Below are 16907 nucleotides of genomic sequence, written 5' to 3'. Positions count from 1 at the left end.
TATTTGCACATGGAGACCCCTCATTCTAAACAGGTCATTCTTGACCTTTCAACATTTGACTGCCTGGTGAGAATAACTGAAGATTGCTTACTGAGGCCCCCATTCTTTTTCTCTAAGCGTCTCTATGCACCAGAGACACTGTTGACAATTCCTCCAAAGACAAGACTGGTTTGGACCCCTAAAATTTTAGATTCTAGCCATCCTGTGTTCTCTCTGTCTTGCATAGAAGCATGAAAGTTTACAGGGACATACACTATGTTTGTTCTCTGAGTGTCCCTATGAAACATACTGAGTTTTCCAAACTGTGTATTAATGTAGACTCTGTAGAGATTTTTATGTCAGTGACAATTATTGCAGTATCCTGTGTTAGTGAAAAGGTTTCAAATTAGACTACTTGAATTTCTAAATAGAAACCAAAGAGACTTTTGCATAATATGTGAATTGAAAGGAAAGAATCTGCCAGTTTCTGGCCAAAAGGTGACCCCTATAAAGACATATTTGTTAGTTGTGAGTGACAGAGGTTACAGAGCCAGCCAGGACCATTTCTAAAGTGTTAAGCTGACCCTAGGTAACCAGGTCACGAGGTCGGTTGGGGTCAGGATTGGTTGAGGAGAACTCTTTGCCTTTTGTGGAGAGCTTTTAAAAGGCTTCAGGGTGCTGTCCCTCCCTCTCTGCTTTCTGGTCTCATCCTGTTTTCTAAAAGCCAGTATGATTTGGAAACTGACTCACTGGCTGACCTCCCCAGCCTGGGGCACATGGACAACCAGATGTGGGGTTCAAACCTCTTCCCGCTTGGCAGGGTGGCCAAAGCCATGGAGACTGGGCAAGGGGAATCTCCCATCCCTCGTGTTTTTGATAGGTAAGAATCATTTAATTTATCTTGACATTATTTCCGTTTGGCTTCTCTGAGTTTATGAGTTTAAATTGACGTCTTTGATGATCTTGAGCAAGTCATTCAACCATCTAGGGACTCATTTTTTTTCTTATCAACAAAATGAGAAAGTTGGACTGCACGATATATTCTTGCTGTTTGTTTTTCTTGCTTTTATTTTGTTAGTAGTTAAAACGCCTATGCTTTTTTTGTTCCTGATAAATAAAGAATTAAAGACAGGCCACACATTTCCTATAATCTCTCTCTGGGAATGAAGACATTGGATTCCTCTCGTTCTTGCAAACTAATCTTTATGTTTAATTGTCTGTATTATAGAAGGTGGAGTAAGACATTGTGAGCACCCTTCCCAAGTGCTAACCCTTTGCCTTCAGCCCCAGACTGCTTACGAACTTCTTAAATACAAGCTTTGAAGATTTTGCACACGAGATATACTCAGCTTATGGCTGCATTTGGTTTCTCTGGCATCTAATTTGTCCATTGCTGAGGTCAGACTTGGGACAATGATCTCTTATTAAAAGAACTTTGTCTTCCCCTCTTGTGGACATTTTAAAGCACATTTGGACAGACCTCTTTTAAAGAGAAATTCAGTGATTTGCTCACATATGGCTTAACTGATACAGGGACGTTTCCTCTTTGTTAACCTCTCTCCATCCATTTGAAAAGGAAATCAGCAAATTTTTGAAAAGCAAATTTTTGAAAATTTGAAAATCAGCAAATTTTTGAAAATTTGAAAAAGAAATCATGAGTCCTCTCTACCTCTGCACTTTCTCTTTTCCTTTCTTTCGAAAATGTGTGGGAATCTGGGTCTGACTTTGGAGTATTTTCCAGGCTTCCAGCCGCAGTGATCTCAGCTCTCTGAAACCACAGTTGCTCCCAGCATCGGGGTTCCCCCAGAGGAGGCTACTCCAATGGTTGGAAGTCTAGAGCACCCCATGCGCCTGGACCTCCACACACACCCAGTGAGGACCCGGGCAGGCCCAGGGCAGTTCTGGCTGCCAGATGCTCATCTGGTCCCTTCCACCTCCATTTTAGGAGAAAATGACCAGAAGAAGAGGAAATGATTGTGTTAATGATCATGGCCTCACAAAATCTAGCGTGTATGATGGAGGAACAGAATATGGGAAGGGCAGGCCCTGAATACTTGATGGAGAAACCTGCATTGGTTTCTATCTGAATCAATTCAAGAAATACTCATATGAGTAAAATTCTGAAATGTGAACAATGCAGATGCATCAGACACACAAGAAGTATAAGATGTGGGCCCACAATTCAGTGGAAGAGGAAGAAAAATATGTACACATAGGACGTAAATACAACCACATAAAGACACGGAAGCAATGCTTGCAGGGATGGAGAGGAAAATGAGTTATTCTGATGGGGAGACTTCCAGAAGGCTCTCTGTAGGAGGCAGCATATTAGCCTGGTCTTGAAGAATGTGTATGATTTAATGAACAGGTTTTGCAAGGGGGACAGAGGTCCTGGAGAATATTCCAGCGAGAGGGAAGAGAAAACAGCTTGAGTGGAAATCCTAGAGGAGGAAGCAAATGGTAAGAGGCACACAGGACGGGGTTAGGAGGTTCTTGAACAATTTGTGAAATCATATTGAGGAAGAGAAATATGAAATTATAATAGCTGGATGGAAAGCAGGAAGAAATTTTAAAGATCACTTTAGAGGCTTAGTTTAACATTATTTTGGTTAAGAAAACAATATGTAAATGACACACACACACACACACACACACAAACGGTTTGGATGACACAGAACATCTCGGAAAATGTCTAGCAGTTATTGAGACACCATTAGGATGTAGGTTGGAAAAGAGAAGGTAATTCTCCCTTATGAGCTAAAGCTCCCATATGGGATAATCATTCCTATTGTAAGGATAAATCAGACAATTGAGGTTAAGAGCTTAATATTATGCCAAATCCCTAAATGGTAGTTGATATTATTTTAAAATATTTTATGTTTATTGCTATTATTCTAGTTCTATGAAACTTAAGTACAAAAAGACTCAGAAGTACGGGCCCTGAGAAGGGAGGGGAGGAAAGCATCAAAACATGACCCTAAGGATTTAGAGAACAGAGGTGTCAGTGCAGCAAGAGTGAGGCTAGGCTCTGGGACAGCTAGTCCCCTGTGGACCTTTCCTCCAGCCTTGCGCTCTAGGCTCCACCAACTTCTTCAACAGTCAGAAACCACTGCTGTCTCCCTCTCAATTTCCTACCCGTGCCCCTAGTTCTGGGCCAGTGCCAGCCCCTTCCGCGAGCGTTTGCCCTCCTGCCAGTCAGAGTGCAGGAGTGTCTCTTCTTGTTGCTCATACTTTCTGTCTGGACATGTTTGAGTGTAAGTCACTCTTCCTACTCTGGACTTCTTTGGGTGCCTTGCAATTAGGGGGTGCCCAAGAAACATTCATTGAAATAAAAAGTAATGTATAGTGAGTTTAAAATTTACTACAGTTAAACTAAAAAAATTCTTTTTTTCTAAATGGAGGTGCTAAGGATTGAACCCAGGACCTCATGCACGCTAAGCATGTGCGCCACCACTGAACTATACCACCTCTCTACCCTGTAGTTAAATTTTTTAGGTAGGTGTTGGGGTGAGCCTCAAACCCCAGATGTGTTAAAAAAAAAGTTTACTTTTCTATAAGTCCTAATTCCTCAGGGTGACAGAAATTTAGGGGGAACTCTGACTTTCCCTTAGGACTGAATTAAGTCCTGGAAGGCTCACAGAGTGCCATCTTGTACTCAGCCTTCCATCTGCACAGCTCACGGCCGAGTTGTCTCTCATCCCTTGATTCTTCTCTGTGCTTCTCAGGCTCAAGGGTGCTCCTTCTAACACCCAGGCCAAGTTAGAAATTTGATCTTTTTAAAATTTTGTTGGTGGGGAGATAATTAGGTTTATTTATGTATTTTTTTAATGGAAGTACTGGGGAATTGAACCCAGGACCTTGTCTATGGTAGGCATGCACTCTACCACTAAGCTACACCCTCCCCACCCAGGCCAAGTTAGAAGAGGCAGGCAGAGTGCACGCCTCCTTTCTCAGGGAGTGGAGGGACATACTAGTGATTTGTGTCACTGACTTCCAACCCAGCATGGACCCTCCTCCTCCTTCCAAAGCAGAAAATCTTCATCTCGGCTCACAAGTGGGAAAATGCCCTGGTGCACACCTCACGATTTTTTTGTTGTTGTTTTCTGTGTACTCTGGGTCCCTCCAAGGCCTGAACTTTTAAGTGTCAGAAGCTTTTCCTCCACTTATTAAGGCATGGAATATCCTCTGGACCCCTGCCCGATTAAGGGAAGAGTGGAGGGGTAATGGGAAATAGTGGGGTGTAGGAATCGTAAGTATTTCAACTACAAAGGCATCTGGCCGCGTGGGGCTCATGGTAGAGAAAAGAGAAGTGGAAAGGCAGATCTGGGAATCAGAAACAGAGTTGTGATAATCAAAACTGAGTGACAGTCTATTTTCTGCATGTGTGTCTAAGGGGAAAAAGAAATCAATCAAGTCATTCTGTGAATTAAACACTGTGCTAATTACCCGCAGGGATAGACAGGAAGCTTGCAATTTACGTATAAGAACTTTTCACATCGTGGCCCCAGGCTCCCTCAGGAACCTCTTTTCTCACCACTGCCTCCTCCCTTGACCACAGCGCCTTTGCCAGGCTGTTCCCTGAGGCTGGAATGGCTGTGAGGCTCTCTCCCTTCTCTTCCCCAGCCGGCAGACTGATCCTTTAAGGAGATCAAATATTTTCTCTTGAAAGCTTTTCTGCTGCCTGCAGCACTGCACTCCTGTAGCTCTGTCTCCTGGCCCGCAATGTACCAGCAACCACTGACCTGTGAAATCGCTGAGGGCAGGGGCTGACTCTCTCCTCAGCACCTGGCAAAGGACTTGGCACAGCGTAGGGACTCAGTAAACATGTATTGGCTGAATGGGGGAATTACTGATACAGTCAAAGCTGTAAGTGACAAAACAATAATGATGTCTGAGCAGTCAACAATAACCACAGTAATAGCAAACGTTTGCTGGATGTTCCAGATATTGTTCCCAGCATGTGACTTTCACAGTCTTATTTAATCCGAGCCACAACCCTGTGACATAAGCATGATCTTTATTTCCATTTACAGGTGAAGATGCCGAGAACCAGAGAGATCAAGTTCCCTGCTTGGGATTACTTGGCCGACCCTAAGAAAAGTTGCTAGCCTCAGGCAGGCTTCTTAATTCCTCTGGACACCAGTCACCTCAGACTTGAAGTGAGGGCAGTGGACGCTGTGATCTACAAGATCACCTACAGGTTGGAAAATCTGTGACTAAAATGCAATGCCTGTAAATGGGGGAACAGCAAGTACACCTTTTTTTTTAAAGGCTGTATGACTTGGTGTTGATTTGTACAAGGGAGGTGCTGCTAAGGATGCACCCCCTCCGATGGTCTCGGCCCCCCATCTTCCTGGACACAGGCCAGCCACGGTGGCTCAGAGAAGAGGTGGGGCCCCTCTGAGGCGGCAAAGCGCAGCAGATCGCTAGGGCTAGGCAGGCTGTTGGGTGAAGAAACAGATCAGGGAGGTACCGACTCCATCTCTGTCTCCTTTTGTCCTCTTACTGTGCACACATCCAGAGACAGTGAGTCCCAGTCATCCGACCTGCCACTCAGCTTGTGTCTCTCTTTCCTCCTTCCACTACCTCCATCTAGTTTGGGTCTTAAGAACTTCTTTGGTTTGCTGCCGTGACCTCCCCAACCTCTTTCTAGTTCACCTTACATCAGACTGTCAAATTTATTATATTCATCACAGTCTGGTCCCGCAAATCCAAACACCGCCCACTCCCCCATCTCTTTTATCCCCTTCTCATTCTTTATCCTTCATGTTCTGGTCCCAAACTCTCCTCATTCTCATTTCCTACTGTGTTTGAAAACCATCCCGCCCCGCCCCCATCTGTGTCCATGGAAAACCTCTTAGACTCAGTGCAAACGTCATGGCTTTTCTAAGGCTTTCCCAAATATTCACAAACTTAATTTCCCTTTGTTCCTCCTGGTGCCTCTGCTTTAGCAGATCACAACCAAACTTGTATTTAACATTATTTTTGTAAATGTGCTTCCGACTGGCCGTGAGCCCCAGGAAAGGAGGGGTCCCACATTTCCACAATTCTCGCAGAGGCCAGTACCAGCCTTTCACCGCGGGCTCTGGGTCGCTATTGAACATGTGAAAGAGGGTAGAAATGTCCAGGCTGTGTTGATCGAGGTTGAACAACGTGAGCCAACACTGTCCATGTTAGACTAAGAACAGGAATGTATAGGGTCTATTTTGCTGAAAGCCAGGTGTCAGTGCCGGGCAAAGAAACTGGTAGCAGCTCCTGTGGGGTTTTCTGCTCCTGGGCTTCCACGCCGGTGGTGGTTCTCTGTATCCTCCTGTCTGTCTCTAATTTGCGTGGGCAGGCGTTTGCCCTGTGACCTCAGTTCTCTGATGGATTTAAGAAACGTTATTGATTTTTGGTTTGTTCAGCATTTTTCATTTTGTGTGGATGGGAGTGATGACTTCTAAGCTTCGCACACAGGGGAGAGGAAACCGGAAGTCTCTTTAGGGTCTATTTCGGAATTCAAAAGGATAAGATGAAAGAGAGGCGAGTTCAAGACTTGCACATACGAACTATTATCTATAAAGCAGATAAGCAGCAAGTTTCTACTGTATAGCACAGGGAACTCTATTCAATATCTTGTAGTAACCTATAATGAAAAGGAGTATGAAAAGGAGTATATGTATGTATCTGTGTGACTGAAACATGATGCTATACACCAGAAATTGACACAGCATTGCAAAGTGACTATACTTCATTAAAATAAGTACATAAAATACAACAGTATATTCAAACAGAGAGAGAGAAAAGAAAGCAAGGAGAGGTCCCGGGACACCGCTGGGTGCTTGTACAGTGGAAGTTCACGGCTTAGGAGTCCTGCTGTTGACACAACTCTGCATCGACACGGCCCCGGCTCCGCAGTGTCTCCCTCCCATAACTCACATTCTAGGGAGGGGCCGCGGCGGGGTTAGCTCCTGTCGACTGAAATAAATGCACAGCCTAAAAGTTAAAAGAGTTATGTTTTATTTGGCGGGAGGACTCGAGCCGGGATGACAGCCTCTCAGATGCTCTGAGGGACTGCTCCGAAGAGGTAGGGGAGGAGCTAGGATATATAGGAGCTTTACAACAAAGACCAGGTAGTTGGAACAACAAAAGATTACTTGTTATCTAAAGAAAACCAGGCATCTCAAGTTCAAGGATTTAGTGCTTTTCTATGTATGGGAGGAAGCAAACATTTGGGCTCACTGACTTCATTCCTTTGACAAGCACCTGGCTATCTAGGGCCAGTATCCTGTCCTTTCTTATTCTGAGTCTGCTCAGAGGGCACCATTGTGAGTGGCTGCAGAGGCCGGGCTGCAGGCCTGTCCCCACTGGGGGGTGGCGGCAGCCACTGAGGACTTGGTTTCAGCATTCTTTGTTTACTGATGTAGTTGCAGTATTTTCACTCACATTGCAGTATTTTCGTTCACACTCCCCTGGATTAATCATCTACAGCCAAGGCCCCTGTGTGGGGTCACATAGGGTGGATGTGGCCTCTGGGGCCCAGCCCTGTTGTCTGCTCCTCAGAGAAGGAGGAGTCTTTCTGAGCTGAGCAGAATCACAAGCATCACCTACCTCACAGTCAGAGGTCCCTGCTGGAAATGTTTGGCAGAAAGGGGAAAGAATAAGTTAACCTCTACAGGAGGCAGATGCTGAGAAAGAGAAGAGCTGTTACTGACCAATCCCCAAAAGAAGGAGGATGAGAACAAGTCTGTGCTTTAAAAAAACTAAAAACGTTACTGTTACTCTTAGTAACTTCATCTACAGTATTTTGCAGGCTGGAGAGGTGGAGGCTGGAGGAGGCGAAAGTATATACAGCAAAGAAGTTGATCTTAAACCCACTGCTGATGTGGATCATGTATTTGCTGTCAATTCCAGGGAATGTTCTCTTCTCATGTTGGTGGAAATGCGAGGGTGTGATTAAAGTTAAGTCAGTAGGATGGGAAGGTGGGAGGAAAGGGGGTCAAGTAAGAAGGGTTAGGGTGGAGAGGAACATCTTTGGGGGCTGGGACAGGGCTCCGGCTGTCACGGCAGCTTCTGAAAGCAGATCCACTGCTAGCAGGATTTCGTGGAGCAAAGAAGGGATCAGGGCTACTGCTTGGGTGATGGTGGTGATGTGTTCAAGGCAGAAGGAGGGCTTCTCTCTCCCTCCAAGACCACAGGGAAGACAGAGCTTAGCTGCACAGACAGGCAATATGGAGCCCAGAAGGGTGGGGCGGGACTGATCCCACACCACAAGCCTGACACTCAATTACTTATTTCAGGTTGAGTATTATTCCTGTATTAGCTTCCCAGGGCTGCTGTAGCAAAGTATCACAAACTAGGTGGCTTAAACCACAGGAATTCATCACCTCACACTTCTGGAGGCTGGAAATCTGAGATCAAGGTGTGGTGTCAGCAGGGTTGATGCCATCTAACGGCTCTGAGGGGGAGTCTGCTGCATGACTCTCCCCCAGCTTCTGGTGGCTTGCTGACAGTCTCTGGTGTTCCCGGCTTGTAGATTTATCACTCCAGTCTCTGCCTTCATCTTCACGTGGTGTTTACCCTGTGCCTTTACATGGCCATTGCCTTATAAGGAGACTAATATTGGATTAGAGGTCCATCTCACTCTATTGTGACAGCTTCTTAATTAATTATACCTGCAACTACCCTATTTCCACATAAGGTCATATCCTGAGTTATTTATTGGGTTACATTCTGAGTCACATATTTGTTTTGGGCGGGGTGGACACCATTCAGCCAATAAGCTTCCTTCTTATAAAACAGCAGGCTGGGGCTCAGAGAAGCTAAATGCATTGCCATGGTCATCCAACTTATGAGAGTCAGAGTTAGAATTTAAACCCATGTCTCACTCCAAAACTGAGACGCTCTCGTCTTCTCTGTAGATGGAGGGCTGCTGAAGAGAAAATGGAAAGTTCAAGAGAGAGAAGCTTAGCAGTCGTCGGTGTGGGCACTGAGCTGGCAAAGCAGCGGCAGGGCTACTGGCAAGGGGCCAGGGCTCAGTCAAGCTGGAGGACATAAAATTTTCATGGCAGGTCTGCACAATTAAATGTCAATTGATCTATTTTAACAACTCACAATCTTTATGCACCTTAGGATGGGAATGGCAGTTTTGAGAGTTGAGAAGTCCTGCTCCAGCCTTTGGGGGAAAGCTGATGAGTGCTATTTTTAGAGCAGAAGATCAAAAAAGGAAGATGATGGCAAGAGCAATGACTAATATCTCCACAGTGCTTCACAGTTTACACGGGACGTTCACCCTGTGCGGTTCACCTGTGGCTGTCCTTAATTTACTGACGAGGAAGGTAAGGCACAGAGAAGGAATCGCGTGGCTTACCCAGGACCTCCCCGCTGGTGTGGGAGGGGTGGCCAGGGTTTTGTCCTGTTCTCTGTCCACAGAACCCCCTTAGAGGCCTTCTTTAGAGATGATAGCTGAAGCAGTGAGAAGTAGGGGACATCACTAAGAGAGAGCACAGTGTGGAGAAAAAAGGGAAGCGGGAGAAAGCCTGGTCCGACAAGACCATGTTTTGACATCACGGAAGAGACAAAGGCATCAGTGGATTGACACCGGACAGAATCACAGAATCAAGGGAGAAAGAGATGGTGATAAACAGCGTCCAGTGCTGGGGGGAAGATCAAGAGAATGAAGGCAGAGAAAATGTCATCGGATTTGGAAGTGATTTGCTCACTGGTGACCTCTCCAAGGAGAGCAGTGGGAGGAAGCTGGAGTGTGGGGGGTGGGGTCGAGGAAATGGGATGATGAGTGGCTCCATTTTTCATTCAGAAAGTTTGGCAGGGCAAGGGAATAGAGCACAGGCTCTTAGCTGGAGGGCACAGCAGGACCCAGCGAAGGTTTTTCCAAGGGGGAGGAAAGGGGAACTGGGCATGTCTGGAATACATCTGATTTCAAGACTGGCCTCTGTTTCCAGATGTGCCACAGTCCACGATGAATACAATGACATCTCCATCTGTCAGCCGAGCTGTAGGCCTTCTGCTCCCACAAAGGCGTCCATGTTTGCTCACAGATGTTATTAATTTCATTGCATTGTAGTGGACAGTATATTGCCTCGCACTTGTCTGAGGAGTCCCTCCGCAGGATCTATATCTACCTTACCAGGCAGCAACAGTTATTGCAGAGTGACCAAGAGCTCGGTGATTAAATGAGGCAGATCTGGGTGTGAACGCTGGCTCAACCAGCCAGGCAGCCTAGGGCCAGTGAAATGTCCCTTAACCTCAGTTTCTCATCTGGAAATCAGGTGTTCTATCTCTCACAGAGCGTTTCCAATAGCATTAAATGAGCTCATTTGTGCCCAGTGCTGAACACAATGACTGAAACATAAATGCTCAGTCCACGGCAACTGTTAGGAGTCTCGGGTGGAGCGATGCAAGCATTCAGTGCTACTCACTCTCTGGTTCTTTAAATCCAGGATGGGGTGGGGCGGGGGTGTGGGGTAGGATTCGTTTTTTACTTTTTGAACCTCCACACGGTCAGTGTGGATCGTTTTCCCAGGGTCTTTAGATCAGAGGCTGAGGGTGCTGGGCTGGCTCCCCCTCCCCCACTCAGTCCTCCTCCACTATTGGGTTGACCTCTGTGCCTGTGTGTGTGTGTGTGTGTGTGTGTGTGTGCGTGTGCGTGTGCGTGTGTGTGTGTGTGTGTGAAAGAGAGCTTGAGTTCTTTTCAAACTGATCTGGGATGACAGGGGGAGGGGGAGCAAAGAGGAGAGAAGGAAGGACACCAAATGAATCTCTTTGATCTAAAAAACTGCCCCTGAACACACACACACACACACACACACACACACACACACACACGCATTTAGTTTCTCTCTGTCCAGTCTGTGTCCACAGGCCTTCCTTTCTGAGGCCTTGGAAACAAAGATAAGAACATTCCTGAGAATTTCTACTTTTATACGCATTAAAGATGATCAAATTCGACTGAAGCCTCACAGCTCCTCCTTAGCCTATAAAATCCTGAATGGATTAGGTACTAGGAAAAATAACGGAATTGTAAGAAATTTTTTCAAGTTTCAGAACAGCTCTCAGTTTGGGGGGAATAGACGGGTGGAGGGAGGAAACCAGGGCAGAGGTGCTGAGTAGCTGCAGGCCAGACCTCCCCAGAAACCCAGACGGACAGAAACAAATACCCATGCCCACTGCGATTTTCTTTCAAGTTTTCTCGGCTCTTCACAAATACCACTTCTCCTTTGATCAGAGTTTCTTCTGAAGACCCAGGGGGAAGATAGAACAGGCGTCCTGCTGCTCTCACCCCATTTTATCTCATCGAGACCCACTGCTGATTAGGAGAAGGCCACTTGGCCAGGGAGCCCGCACAGCTCCTGCCCTGGAATGCGCTTGCTCCAGTCCTCTCCGCTGTCACGGGAAGAGTGATTGCCTCTCGGGAGTGTGAAGATAAACAGATTTCTCTGTCTGCAAAGCTTGTTCCCAGCACCACCTACCCACCCCTGCTCTGGAAGGATCCTTCTGGCCATTCCCCTGCTTTAAAAACAACTCCCAACATGACAGCCCGGCACCCAGACTCTTTCTGCAGTTACATGCTTCTTGTCATCTCGGGATCCCTGGGGGGGCGGCGGGGGGGGAGGTTAGCGCAACTCGGACTTTTAGGAGGAGGCAGTGCCAAGACAAACTGAAAATCAGCGAGGCAACAGGAAAACGGGGGAGAGAGGGGTATTAACACAAAATGGTTCTCTGATGTTACAGCTGCCCCCTGAGGACAGTTGCTGGACTTTCTTCCTGGGGACTGGTGTGTATCTTGTCAATAGCTCTCCAGGAACTCCAGTTCTTGCCATCTTGCCGCAGGCTGTGGACCCAGGTCTCCACAGCGGCCTCCTCCACCAGAGAGGAACCTCTCTGAAGCCCCAGTGCATATTGTTTATTTGCGGTTCTGTGATCAGTAGCAGTGGGTGGGAGTGGTGAGCAATTACTTCTGGAAAGGACGCAAGCCATTCTGCAACTATATACTTATAATCACCATGCAGTGAAAAACCTGACCTGTGCCTATTTCCATCAGTGAGTCATTGTGGGAGGCTGGAGTGGGTAGGGAACAGTTTAGCTTGGTCACCAGAAACCCTGGATGGGCTGGCTCTCAAAATTCTTCTTCCTTTTCAGGGCAAAAGCAAGAGGCTTTGTTGTCAAGACAATGACAGTTACCCCTTGGCATGATTTGCAAGCCTGGATTTAGCTTTTCGAAGTGCAGGCCCCACATAAATCGAAGAAATAAACACTGTCCCCTAATGGATTCACACATGCAGATCTCACGTCTGGTGGTAGGAATGAAGCACAGAAAAGCACAGCCCCCGGCCAGGTAGGAATGTTAAAGTGATAACCTCTCAGAAGAGCCAGTTGGGTCAATAATCCCCCCAGCAGCAGGTAACAAAAGGCTGCTTGATGAGCTGCAGACACAGCTCCCCGCCAGAGGCCCCTAATGGTCACGAGTACATTCCCTGGTGTCTTCGTGCTTTTGTCCTAGAAAAACCTTTCCAGGGTCTGTGGGTTCCCTTCTGGCGCCAGCTCTCCAGGCAGGTGAGGGAGGGAGGGAGAGAAGGGCTCCCCTCCCCATGGCAGCCGGAAAGCATCTGCAGGGAGGAAGCGGGAGGAGCAGAGCTGAGTCCCAGCAGTGGGTGAATGGCTGTCCCGGAGTCCCCGGGCCAGCAGGACAGTGGGCTTGTGGGGGTTGGGGGGAGGCCTGGGACCCATTGTCCCTGGGCTTCCAAGAAAAGAGCAGCAGGAGAGGAGAGAGTTGGAGGTGTGAAAGCTCAGCGCTGGCACCTGCACCTGTGTCTCCTCTCCCTCCCACCAGCTCCTCCACAGCCAGCACCGACTTGTAGGCATCCTTGAATTCTCAGCTTGATTTCTCCTCCTTTCTGAGGCACCTACATGAAGTAGCTCCTTCCCACTTCTCCTTTTCTTCTTTAATCTCCGCTCCTTTCTATGCTTAGTTCCACTTGTGATCTGTTTGTATATTTGTCTCCGCTAGACCTGAGGGCCCCTGGGGTCGAGATGATGTCTATCTGGCTGGCCAGGTTGTGTGTATTCAGCGTGAGTGAAGGGAGAAACTAACGGATCACACCCAGGACATCTCTCCCAAGTGTCCCTTCCATTGCTCCCAAATATTTTCCTGCTCTTCAACTAATACTCAAGGAAGGTCTTCTAGGTGTCTGGTGACCTAGCCGGGGACAAAGGGAATAAATGCTAACAAGTAGAAAGCTCACCATGTGCTAGTCTCTCAAGGCACTTTTTATGTACTCGCCTAGATCTCATGATTCTGTGAAACATGCATAATTACTATAATCCCCATTTTACAGATAAGGAAACTGAGTTTATGTGGCTTCCCTGAGATCACACAGCTAGAAAGTGGCAGAGGTAGGGTTAGGACTCGAGGAGTCCATCTACAGAGACCACACCCCGTTACACTGTCAATCATTCTGTAGCAGCCAATGGGACTCCTCCGTAAAGGTGTGTCCGGAGGCTGAGGGGCTCCAGTGGATGCAATACCAGACAGGCAAGAAAACTCTAGGTAAGAATAAATGCATCCATCTGCTTGGAAAGGCTGGTTCCCACGTCTGCTCAGTAGGCTGTCATAGTCAGAATGGCAAGCAACCTGAGCAGCCTCCTTCCGAAATCCCCTCCCCTCAGACGTTAATATCGAGAGAAAGGCAAAGTTGACGATAATTCACATTAAGATGTACAAGGCAAATGGCTTAATTTACCCTTCTAACTTCTAGAAAGGAACTTATTGACACACACACACACACACACACACACACACACACAGAAAGCCTCTGAAGAACTTGAGCAGGCTGTGGGCTGAGAGACAGCTGCCCCAGGCTACAGAGACAGGCATCTGCAGACTCTGGCTGCAGCCACAGGAGAGCCGGGGGGGGCGGGGCAGGGGGCTGTTCTCCCAGGGCCCTCAGACCGCCTTGCAATTTGTCACAAAGGTGACCCAGTCCACAGAGCCCCCCTCCCAATGGGGCTCCCTAACAGGGTATGACCATTTATGCTCTCTGCAAAGTATTCACATTTATTATTCTGGGGGACCCCCAAAAACAACCCTGTGATTGGGCAAATATATATATAAAGACAGGAGCATCTTTCCCTTTCAGAAAACTGTGCTAACAAACAGATGGCAGCAGAAGTGATGAGGTGTCAGCCTTGGGGTGAGGATGGGAGTGGACCCTGCAGGCTGGGCAGCAGTGAGGTGGAAGCCTGTATGGGTAGGTGGGCAATTTTATGGAGGGTCCTAACAGTCAGGGAAGTTTAAATGCTCTGTTGAGTCTTTGAAAAACTTTGGAAGTTTTTGAACTAAGGGATGCCCATTTATTCATTCAATTGAACAAAGCTGTAATCACAGGTACTGCCACGGTGAAGAAGCCAGTCCCTGCCCGGGGTGAGCTCTTAGACTGGTAGTGGAGACCGGTTATAAGCAAGTAACTGCAACCGGCCCCGGACAAGTATGCTAGCAGGGGTAGGCCTGTTAGTGGCACAAGCACAGGATGGAGTGCCCCCTCTGGGGGAGGGGCTGGGCTGGACCCTGCAGGAAAGCTTCCTGGCGAAAGAGATATCTGAACCAGGTCTTAAGAGATAAATCCCTAGACAGAGATTGAACTCTAAGCACAGAAGTAGCTGAAGGTGGAGGGCAGGGAAAGGGCATTCAGGGCAGAAGGAAAAGCATGAGCCAAGGTTGGAGATGTGGGAAATAGCCAAGTGCCATTAAGGGATGCCAGTCTGTTGAAGTTATGGCACAGGGTATTTTGGGGAGAGTAGAGAAGGAGGGACGATGGTGAGAAAGGAAAAGTTTAGAAAGGCTACTGGGTAAAGGGCCTTGCTATCCGCATCATGGTTTGAAGCTTGTCCCAGACTTTCTCCCACAGCTTTCAGTGGACATGATGCCCCTCAGGCTGGCAGTGTGCCTAATGGGCTGAAGAGGTCCTGTGCGCTCATATGCTTAAGGAATCCTTGGGTTAGACATAGTTAGGGTTTTTTTCCATTTCCTGAATTTTCAGAGCCTAATATATTCTGAGAGGGTTTTTTTTCCCCCTGCATGAAACACAGTGTTTTACCATATAGGATAAAAGCCTTTGTAAGATTTGATAAATCTTCACCGATTAGTTTATTAGTCATGGCTCTCCTGAGAAACTGAACCAATAGGATTCATGTATATTTTATATATAGAGAGATATAGATATCAATATCTGTTTATCTATCTGTCTAGAGACTGACTGAGATTGAAGGAACTGGTTTACACCATTGGGGCTGCCAAGTCCGAAATTTGCAGAGCTGGCCAACAGGCTAGAAGTCCTGGCAGGAGTTGATGGTGAAGTCTTGAGTCTGGAGGCAGAATTCCTTCCTCTTCGAGGGACCTCGTTTTTTTTTTTTTCTTAAGGCCTTCAACTGATTGGATGAGGCCCACCCATTTCATGGAGGGTGATTTGCTTTACTCAGAGTCTGCTGATTTAAATCTTCATCTCATCTAAAAAAAATTCACAGCCAAATCTATACTAGTGTTTGAGCAAGCAACTGGATACTATAGCCTAGCCAAGTTGATAAATGAAATTAACTAGCATAAGAACCCCTGAGGTACTAAACACTGGGGACACAGCAATGAACTAAAGAGACAAGGCCCCTGACCCCCATGGAGCTTACATTCTTTTTTTTTAAATCTTTTTTTAAAAACAATTTTTTTGTTTGTTTTCTTTTTTGGGGGGAGGTAATTAGGTCTGTCTGTTTGCTTGTTTATTTATTTATTGGAGGTACTGGGGATTGAACCCAGGACCTTGTGCATGCTAAGTATGCACTCTACCACTGAGCTATACCCTCCCCCAAGCTTATGTTCTTATCCAAGTCTGAATGTCAATTTCCAGGATGAGTTAGGGACAGGAGAGGCAGCCAGGTGGGGGAGAAGAGGCGGTGGGGGTCTGGGAAGCCAGAGAAGAGACTCGTGATAGTGTGAAGGTATGAGGTAACGATGTTAAGATTGAGGTGGGAGCAGTGTACCTGGAGTGGAAGGGGTTAACTGGAGGGGGAAGGAATAGTAATATTTTGGGAAGGACACCAACCCTTCTTTTTATGGAGAAGAAAACTCAGGTCTTGAGAGGTGATATGACAAGTTAAAGATCTGGTGACATGGTGACATTCTTAATATGAAGCACTTCTTAACAGATTTGCATGGACGTCCTGGGGTACCCTGAATCACAGGTATGGACCAAATTTTAATCAGCATGAATTTCTTTATATATATATATATATATATATATATATACACATATATATATATATATATAAAACTTTCTCTATATATAACTTTATACATATATAACTATATATATAAAACTATCTATCTATCTATATAACTATATATGTGTGTGTGTGTGTTTGTGTTTGTGTGTGTGTGTGTGTGTATATATATAAAACTGAGGATGCCCTATTTGGCTACAGCTGAACACAGCCTATTGTGAAAACTCAGACCAAGACTTGAGCTGGATGAGTCAGATGATGGCGTGTAGAATAAAGTACCTCTAACTTGAAAATGGCAGGATTGAAGGTCAGGTTACCTAGTTACTGGAGTATGTGAGAACTTTGCCTCAGACAAGCCTGGAGTGGACCCAAACCAAATCAGATTATAAACAAGAAGAGCAATCCCGGTCTGTTCTCCTGATGACCCGGCTCCGCTGCAGGAGCAGGGGGAGCAGAGACCCTGGGGAAGAGTGGACAGAGCAGCAGTCAAGCCCCCTCCCCCATCTCAGTGGGCAGTGAAGATTTCACATCAGCCAAGAGCAGCCGGGAAAGGTCTCCCTTGCTTCCTCCTGAGCCCAGCAGTATCTCAACTTAATTACAGTTAGCATTTATTCTGATTACATTTTGGAAATATTTTCTGTGGGAAAGCTGCACCGTGACAT

General features: G+C 46.6%; 1 long non-coding RNA gene across 1 annotated transcript; it reads left to right on the top strand.

The window, feature by feature from the left end:
- Positions 1 to 712: 712 nt before the first annotated feature.
- Positions 713 to 16233, top strand: LOC116664473. Its single transcript, XR_004320993.1, has 5 exons — positions 713 to 859; positions 5013 to 5179; positions 9091 to 9296; positions 12118 to 12313; positions 15224 to 16233. It is a non-coding gene; the product is annotated as an uncharacterized LOC116664473 (long non-coding RNA).
- The last annotated feature ends 674 nt before the right edge of the window (positions 16234 to 16907 follow it).

Source organism: Camelus ferus, chromosome 6, assembly GCF_009834535.1.
Source record: "Camelus ferus isolate YT-003-E chromosome 6, BCGSAC_Cfer_1.0, whole genome shotgun sequence".
Lineage (NCBI taxonomy): Eukaryota > Metazoa > Chordata > Mammalia > Artiodactyla > Camelidae > Camelus > Camelus ferus.
This window is presented reverse-complemented; position numbering and strand designations above follow the sequence as displayed.